This window comes from Acomys minous (assembly GCF_964271855.1).
Source record: "Acomys minous genome assembly, chromosome: 16".
Classification (NCBI taxonomy): domain Eukaryota; kingdom Metazoa; phylum Chordata; class Mammalia; order Rodentia; family Muridae; genus Acomys; species Acomys minous.
In genome coordinates, this window is record NC_140498.1 from 69,975,802 (window position 1) to 69,985,089 (window position 9,288).

The 9,288-nt window shown below is 50.8% G+C and overlaps 1 protein-coding gene across 7 annotated transcripts in view; it reads right to left on the reverse strand.

The window, feature by feature from the left end:
• SUN1 (Sad1 and UNC84 domain containing 1) overlaps positions 1 to 8,828 on the reverse strand; it is a 49,762-nt gene extending 40,934 nt beyond the window's left edge. For 6 of the 7 annotated variants that reach the window (XM_084764248.1, XM_084764246.1, XM_084764245.1 and 3 more), the window contains exon 1: positions 8,725 to 8,804. The gene's annotated coding sequence lies outside the window, so the exon portion shown is untranslated. Of the gene's footprint in view, positions 1 to 8,724 lie in introns of all 7 variants that reach the window. The other variant, XM_084764247.1, reaches the window with a different exon arrangement.
• Between the last annotated feature and the right edge of the window lie 460 nt (positions 8,829 to 9,288).

The window sequence follows — 9,288 nt, forward strand, 5'->3', positions numbered from 1 at the left end:
AATCCTTCTCTGCTTCATCACTTTTTCTGCCAAACATCACCTTCAAACATGGGTGCTTCCTTCTACAAACTTTACCTTCCTTCGTTTAGTTTAGGTTTAAAGGTATGTTCCACCATACCTAGACCTAAAGCTTTTCTTTACCTGATTGATACTTGCTCTATACCAGGCTGGCCTATACAGGCTGTCGGCCTGTCTCCTGGCTTAAAGGTGTGTTTGTGTTCCAGCCATATCACACAGGCCTAGAAGGTCTCTTGCCAGCTGGATCACATAAAAAGTCTTTAGATGTGATCTCCTGCCAGAATAGCCATGTTCTGAATTAACATTCCTCTATAATACCTAATAAGCCACAGCACAGCTTTGGCCAGAAATCATGATGACCTGCCCCAGGGGTGGACCACAGCTTGTCTTAAAACCACTTTCCATACCATTTGAGATCAAACCCTGGCGACTCAGGTCTGAGAGTGTGTCCCACTACAACTCAAACCGTGGCGACTCAGGTCTGAGAGTGTGTCCCACTACAACTCAAACCGTGGCGACTCAGGTCTGAGAGTGTGTCCCACTACAACTCAAACCGTGGCGACTCAGGTCTGAGAGTGTGTCCCACTACAACTCAAACCGTGGCGACTCAGGTCTGAGAGTGTGTCCCACTACAACTCAAACCCTGGCGACTCAGGTCTGAGAGTGTGTCCCACTACAACTCAAACCGTGGCGACTCAGGTCTGAGAGTGTGTCCCACTACAACTCAAACCCTGGCGACTCAGGTCTGAGAGTGTGTCCCACTACAACTCAAACCCTGGCGACTCAGGTCTGAGAGTGTGTCCCACTACAACTCAAACCCTGGCGACTCAGGTCTGAGAGTGTGTCCCACTACAACTCAAACCCTGGCGACTCAGGTCTGAGAGTGTGTCCCACTACAACTCAAGGGGGTGGGGAGCACAGGATGCCAGGCCCTCCTCTAGCTTCCCAGGAAGCACCATCTGTCATTAGTCCCACTCCTCAGTGGTCTCTGAAACCCATCACACTGTAACTGATAGTGGGTACTCCCCTAGCCATTCCAGGCAGATGTTTCCCTTGATCCCTCCCTACAGGACCTTCCAGAAGAATCAGGGAGGCAAAGCCATACAGACACAGCACATGCATCATGCACAAGCATGTTCCACCTCCACCTCACCAATCTGCCATCACCTAGGCCTGGGCTCGCCACAGCAGCCAGGTGCTACCAAGGAGGCTCAATGACTCTATCCATTCACTGCCAAGAAAAATACTTGAGGGCTGGAGAGACAGCCCAGAGGTTCAGAACACTGATTGCTCTTCCAGACGTCCTGAGTTCAATTCCCAGCAACCACATGGTGGCTCACAACCATCTAGGATGAGATCTGGCACCCTCTTCTGGCCTGCAGGGGTTCATGCAGGCAGAGCACTGTACACATAATAATAAATAAATCTTGAAATGTTTTCTTTGGTTTTTTATTTTTATTTTTGGCAGTGCTGGAGATGAAACCCAAGGCATTTTGTATGCTAGAAAAGTGTTCTATGGTTGAGAATATCCCAGAGTAATTTCTTGTAAAACCAAATTTCTGCAAGACTAGTATACAACTACAAAGGCTGATGCAGGAGGATTGCAAGTTCCAAGCCAGCATGGCTACAGGTCCTCCCTGTCTCAAAATAAATAAATAATTCTGGCACACTTATTGAAAAAAATGTCAGTAAATTAGTATTACACACACATGCGCACATGCGTGAGCACACACCACCACCACCACCACCACCTTAGACCAAGTTTGGTAGGGCATACTTGTAACTAAGCTGAGGTAAGAACATTGAGAATTAGAGGCTAGCCTGGTCTACAAAGTCAGGCTCTACTTTAAAAATAAATAAATAGCCAGGCATGGTGGCGCATGCCTTTTATCCCAGCACTCAGGAGGTAGAGGCAGGCGGATCGCTGTGAGTTCGAGGCCAGCCTGTTCTACAAAGTGAGTCTAGGACAGCCAAGGCTACACAGAGAAACCCTGTCTCGAAAATCCAAAAATAAAAATAAATAAATAAAAAACAATAAAATATATAAATAAATAAAAGCCAGGCAAGGTGGTACACCCCTATAATCCCAGGTACCAGAAGGTGGATCTCTGAGTTGCAGGTCAGCTTGGTCTACAAAGAAAGTTCTAGCCCAGCCAGGGTTATACACAAAGACGCTGCCTCAAAAATAAAATAAAATAAAATAAAATAAAATAAAATAAAATAAACTTGTGCAAGGACCTGAGTTCAATGCCCAAGACTGAAAAACAAATAGAGCGGAAAGACACAGCAGCAGTGTAGGCAGACAAAGACACTCTGAAACCACACATGCCCTGAGGGAATCCTCTCTGCCGCTGGGGAAACCTTTCACACCACCTGTCTGTGACTTGCAGCTTAATTCTGCAAAGGTCAAGAGGCATCTGTCATAGAGACCTTGTCTCCACACTAAAATTTATGACCCACACCTCTAAGAGAACAGGGAGCGCCTGCCTGATCAGCATAGATGGCGGCGTTGCTTGATGAGCAGAGCCCATCAGAGTCCAGCACCTCAGTGAGAGCTGTTCCTCTGTCAACTGTGAAGGGACTGGTTTCAGACACAGAGCTAGCATTCTCAGATTCACCATCGGAAAATCTAGTGCGGTAGGAGGTCCAGAATGGCAGTGCGTTCCAAATTTGGGGAGTAGGGAGGAGAAAACAAGAACATGTTTTCCATCGAGAAAGTGGCATGGCAAGCCTCCAGCCAGGATCCAGGGCCAGCCCCTTGAGCATTCAACCTGAGCAACAAGGCACGCCCTCCTCCAGGCACTCAGGAGCAGCAGCCTGAAGATCAGGGCCCTGGGGGCATCCTGCCAGCCCCTGGGACTCTCTTGCCTCACTTGAGACCTTTAAGGGAGGGCAAGAGTCCTGAGGCTGACTTCTAAAATTGCTGCTGTTGTTTGTTGGGAGCAAATGCAAACTGGCTTGGTTTATGGGATGTGACCCCAAAAGGAGCAGAGTACCTGGGAGAACACTGGACTCACAAACCCAGAAGGGTGAACTCCCTCAGGCAAAACAACATGACCACAAGAAGACCAACAGAGGAGGGTGCAGAGGGGCCTGCTGATACTGAAGCTCCAACCAAGGACCTTGCATGGATGGACCTAGGCCCCCTACACAGACGTAACTGACGGCCAGCTCAGGCTTCATGTGGGTTCCCTAGAAAGGGGCGTGGGAGCTCTCTCCAACATGGACTTGTCGGCTTTTCAATCACTTCCCCTTGGCAGGACTGCCTTGCCAGGCTTTGGGGGAAGAGGACAGTCCTGATACGACTTGATGAGCCCAGGGAGATTGGAAGGGGGCTCCCCTCTTCTGAGGTATGGCAGAGGAGGATTAAAAGGAGGGAGAGTGGGGCTGGGAGTTGAAGAGGGATGTAAAGTGAATAAGTAAATTAAAAAATAAATAAATAAAAATAAAATTTAAAAGCACATGACCATGGCAGTAGGTACAGAAAGTGCACTGGAGACTCCCCACACTCCTTCACTTATAACACAGTATTTAACAAGCTAGGTGTGGTGGCTCCCATTTGCATTCCTAGCTCCTGGAAGGTAGAACTCCAAGTCTGACCTACAAAGCAGACCCCACCTTGCAAAATTAAAAATAAGGTAAAAGCATGTGGCTCTGCAGGCAGAACGCACACTTCTCATATACAACCCCGTGGACTCCGTCCCCAGCACTGCATAAACCAGGTGTGGTGGTGCTCATGGAACCCTAGCACTCAGGAGGTGGAGGCAGAAGGAGTTCAGGGTCCTCCTCAGCTACAAAGACAAGTCCGTCTGGGCGGGAACTCCCTTACAAGGTGGGGGGTGGGGGAGCAGGCACAGAGACGGAAAGGCAGTAGTGAGCAGTCAGGCAACCTTTACTCTCAGCGCACAGGCTCTCATACACTGAATATCCTAAAGCACAACCGGGAATGATGAGAGCTAATACATTCACCTAAGCGGCAGCTACACAGCCACACGAAGCCAGCTGCACTTCCACATGCTGGCAGGGAACAAGGTCAAGTGGAATTGAGAATCCCTTCCACAACAGCATCAAAGACAAGGAAGCCTTGGGAATCACTTTAACCACCCAAGGCAGCACCGGGCACTGAAAGGCACAAGGAAATGTAAAAATTCCACAAACAAAACACAACAAAAAATTTCTATCCTGACAAGCAATGCTGCCCAAGGGATCTACAGATGCACTGTCACCCTTGTCAATACCCCAAGGGCCCTTTCTACAAACCTGGAAAAGCCAGTCCTCATTTACACAGAACAGCAGAGGTTTCCAGAGAGCAAATGAGTCTGGAGAAATGAGCTGAGCTGGAGAGTCACTTAAATTTCAAGCCCATGTGGTCCTGGCATACAGGCAGACATACTCCAACAGAATGGCATACAGGGTCAAAGGTAAACCTTCTGTCTGGGGCCAGCTGACAAAGGGAGAAGGTCTCTTTAGCAAATGGTGCTGGAACAGTTGACCTTCCATGGGAAGAATAAAGTCAGACCCTCAGATGTCATAGCCCACAGTGAACCCACAACAGGTCAAAGACCCAAATAGAACTATAAAAACCACCAAACTTTTAAAAAGGGCACAGGCAGACAAGTCTTCATGACCTGGGATTTGCAATATGCCCACCTAAAGAAAAATAAAAACAAACAAACACAAATCAGGCTTTATCACTTTGAGTACTAAAAATGCTCAAGAGACAGGGGTAGATGACTGCAAAGTTTGAAACAACCTGGTCTACATAGTGAGTTCCAGGCCAGCCAAGGCTACACAGTGACTCCCTGTCTCAAAACAAACAACAGCAAAACACTATCAAAAAGATGAATAGCCACAGCTGGCAAGATGGCTCAGTGGTGAAAAGCACTTGCAACAAAGATTACCCTCAGGACCCACTTAAGGTAGAAGAAGAGAACTGATTCCACTAAGCTGTCCTCTGACTTCCACATACACACACATGCCCAGAAGTATGACACACAAATAATAATTAGGGGGAGGGGAGGGGTCAAAGGCGAAACAAGTATGGTAGCAAACACCAGTAATGCCAGCACCCAGGAAGGTAAGGCAGAAGGAACATGGGTTTGAAACAGTCTAAGATTATGCTGAGATGCTATCTCAAGGAGAGACAGACAGGGGAGGGGGTGTTGGCAAGTCATGTATGAGTCTGATAAGACAGAATATATAAACAACTCCACAACGCACCAAGACAACCTAACTAAAAGAAGGAAGGGCCAGGCATGGTGGCTCACACCTCTCATCCCATCATTCAGGGAAGGAGAGGCAGGTGGACTGTGAGTTCCAGGCCAGCTTGGTCTACATTCAAAGAAACAGGGAAGAAAGAGAGAGAGAGAGAGAGAGAGAGAGAGAGAGAGGGAGAGAGAGAGAGAGAGAGCGCGAGAGCACACATGAAGGGACAGAACAGGCATCCCTTCAAAGACAGATGGCAAATGAGGACCTAAAGCAACAATCCACACACATCATTGTGTCATCTGGGAAATGCAGATCAAAGTCAAAGATACACTTCACACTCACTAAGATGGGGGGGGGTGGACGGAAGGAAAACAAGTATTGCCAAAGACGTGGAGAAAGTGGGCCTCTCCCACATTGTAGGTGGGAGTGTAAAACATGCAGCCATTCGGAAAAGCAGTCTGGATGCTATGCGCAGCGTTAAACATAGAACTACCATGTGACCCAGCAATTCTACTCCTAGGTCTATACTCCAAGAATTAAAAACAGGTGTTCAGGGGCTGGCTCCATGGCCCAGCCACTGAAGAGTTGGAATACAACATGGACCTGAGTCTGATCCCCAGGACCCACAGAAAGCAGCCTGCCACTGTAATCCTAGCACTGGGCAGGCAGAGACAGGAGGATCTCTGCAGGTTGTTGCCCAGTCAGTTTATGCCAAATTGGTGAGCCTTAGGTACTGGTGAGAGACAGTGTTTCAAAAATTAAGGTAGCAGGGTATGGTGCTGGAAGCCTTTAATCCCAGCAATTGAGAAGTAGAAGCAGGCACATCTTTGAGTTCAGGGCCAGCCTGGTCTACAGAACCAGGGAGCAGGGCTATATATCGAGACCCTGTCTTAAACAAAACAAACAAACAAAAACAAAGGTAGAGAGTGATTGATAGGTTCTCAACATCAACTCTGGCCTCCCACGTGCTCGAGAACATGTACACCGGCGGGCGCGCACACGCGCACACACAGGTGTTCAAGTACAAACTTGTTCCCATGTTCCCAGGAACACTAGTTAAATAGTCCAACAGGTGGAAACAATCCAAATGTCCACTGATGTGAATAAACAAGATTTAATAGGGCCTTCATGGTGGTTCAGTGGGTAGACCTGCCTGCTACCAAACCTAATGACCCGGGTTCTGTTCCCCAGGACTTACACAGGAGAAGGAGACAAGTGACTCCCAGCAAGTAGTCCTCTTAACCTCAGCAAACATGCACATGCAAATAAAATGTTTATATGTATATATAATATATATGATATATAGAGAGAGAGAGCAGGAAATTATTCGGCCACAGAAAGCTATAGAATAGGGACACGTGCTACATGGCATAGATGAGCCTTAAATGAGCTATGACCAGAACAGGCAAATCCACAGTCTGTAAGTCTGTAAGCAGAGTGGCAGCTAACAGACTTTGAGAAAGAAAACGGGAGGGGTGCTTGCTGGGTCCTGGGTTTCCCTTAGGGTGATGAAAGCCTGATGGAACTAGATAATAGTGATGGCTGCATAATGTTATACACAGTTTAGAGTGGAGAATTTCATCACATGCACACAGCAGCAGCAGCTGGCTACCTCGCATTCACCCCGTCTCTGCTCTCTCCCAGAAGGACCAACTGAGGCTGCCAACCTTGGAGAACAAAAGGTATCTCTCCAAACCTCTGGCACGACTCTCAAGTGGGAGCATGGCAGCACACACCTGTGATCCCAGAGGTGGGGAGCTGGAAGCAGGAGGATCTGCTTGCCTGAGCTACAAAAGAGCTGGCCAAGGCAAAACCAGAGAGACCAAAAGGTAAGGCAGAAGAGTTCTCCTAGGCTCTCAGGCGACTGGAAAGTGCTCAAACATAACACCCACAGTCTGGATAGAGTTCACCACAGCCTGCACACTTTAAAAGTGCAGGCCTGAGCCGGTGGTGCACACCTTTAATCTCAGCCCTCAGGAGGCAGAGGCAGGTGAATCTCTATGAGTCAGCCTGGTCCACAGAGTGAGTTCCAGGACAGCCAGGGCTACACAGAGAAACTCTGTGTGTGGGGGGGGGGGGGGGGCAGGGGAGGGGTGTGCAGGCCTGATCAAGAAAAACAGAAGACATAAAAGAACCAGAAGGTACTGCAACTATGCTCAAGAACATGTGGCCAGAGCCAGGCAGTGGTGGCTCACGCCTCTAATCTCAGCACTTGAGGAGGCAGAGGCAGGCGGATCTCTGTGAGTTCGAGGCCAGCCTGGTCTACAAAGTGAGTCCAGGACAGTCAAGAGAAACTCTGTCTCGAAACCACCCCCCACTTCCCCCCCACAAAAAGAACACGTGGCCAGGGCTGGACTCACAGAAGCCCTGGGTTCCATCCCCATACCCAGCGACAAGTTGTGCACTGTAATCTAATCTAGCAGCAGGGAGGTGGAGGCAGGAGGATCAGGAGCTCAAGGTCATCTTCCAATAATATAAAACAAGTTCTAGGCCAGCCTGGGCTACCTAAGGCCCTGTCTTAAAATAAATACAGATGGAGAGCTAGAGATGAGAGATGAGGGAGTGGGTGAGAGAGATAGAGATGAGAGAGAGAGATGAGAGGAGGGGGCAAGATTAGTGGTACACACCTCTTTGCCTCAGCACTCAGGAAAGAGGCAGGAGGATCTTTGTGAGGCCAGCCTGGTCTACATAACAAGACAGTCAAAACTATGTAGTGAGACCCTGTCTTTCAAAAAAAAAAAAAAAAAGCCAAAAAGGAAAAGAAAGAGAGAAAGAGATTGGTAGAGAACATGAGGCTAGGGCCCAGGAAGGAAAAAAAAGAGCGCCGGAGACATCTAAAATGTGCAATGAAAGAGCCCGTAAAATCTAATTAGGAATCTGTCCGAGGGCGCGAAGCGCACATCGTAGGATTCCACTACACACCACACGGCGGGGAGCAGCAAAGTTCCCCCGGCTGATGGCCACGGGTCCCCAGACTGCATCCAACAAAGCTCCAGCGGGCCAGCCTCGGTAGTGCCCTGCACACCGGGCTAGGGGGGCGAAAAGCCAACTAGCCCGGAATAACCAACAAGTGTAGGGTGGTAGGGTGCCCAGGCCAGGGGACTCGCTACTCGGGCCGGTGCCCTTTACCGCACCTGCAACACCTGCGCCCCGAGAGGGCGCGCCCCCCCCCCCGGACGGTGCCTGCGCGGGCGCGCCTCAACGGGTAGCAGGAGACCCCGGAACCCCACACGCCAGGCGTCCTGGACGAGCGGGGATCAGAGTGGCGGGGCACAGGGGACACTGGACTTAGGACGCCGGGGCGCGCGGCCTGGCAGCGCGAAGGGCGTCACGCGCGTCGTGGCCGGTTGGCGGTTCCCACTTGGGGCCGTCCCCGCCACCTACATGCCAGCCCGCCGTGAAACAGTCCCCCAGTGCCCGCGGAGCCGACCTCTGTGCCCTCCCCCGTCCCCCGTTTCCCGTTCCACTCGTCCCCTGAGCCCGCTCGCCGCAGCTCACCTGCCTCTCGCGCCGCCACCTCAGGCCTCGTCCGCGCCGCCCAGGCCGGGCATCGAGGACTCTCCACTGCTACAGCCAATCGCGCGCCGCGCCCGGATCGGAGGCGGGAGCGACGGGAACGTCCGTCAATCACAGGCGCTCCTGCTGGAGGTCCAGACCAATGGGAAGGCGGATGTCCCGCCGCAGCCCGCAAAGGGCGGGGGAAAGGGCGGGACGCCTGACGTCAGTGGGCGGGGCGGGCAGGCCGGGACTTGAGGGGCCCCGCCTAGGGAGGAGACGCTTCTCGAGTAAACGTTAGGATTAGGATCCTGTGCAGAGGCTCCCGCGCTGAGTCCCAGACAGGGCTTCAGTGGACCCAGAAGACCCGATTCCTGTTGAAGGTGCAGTGGGCTCCCGGGCACCTCCTCTCCTTTGCTGCCCTGGTGCTGGGTTTGGAGGAAACCCGGGACGCCCTGCCCTGCAGGCTGGAAGCCAGGCCTTCCCTCCCTGGGGACTCCGCCCGCCCCGGCCCTCTCTCTCTTGCGCAGTTTTGCAAATACTGTTTAATTGCATTTGTTTTATTTA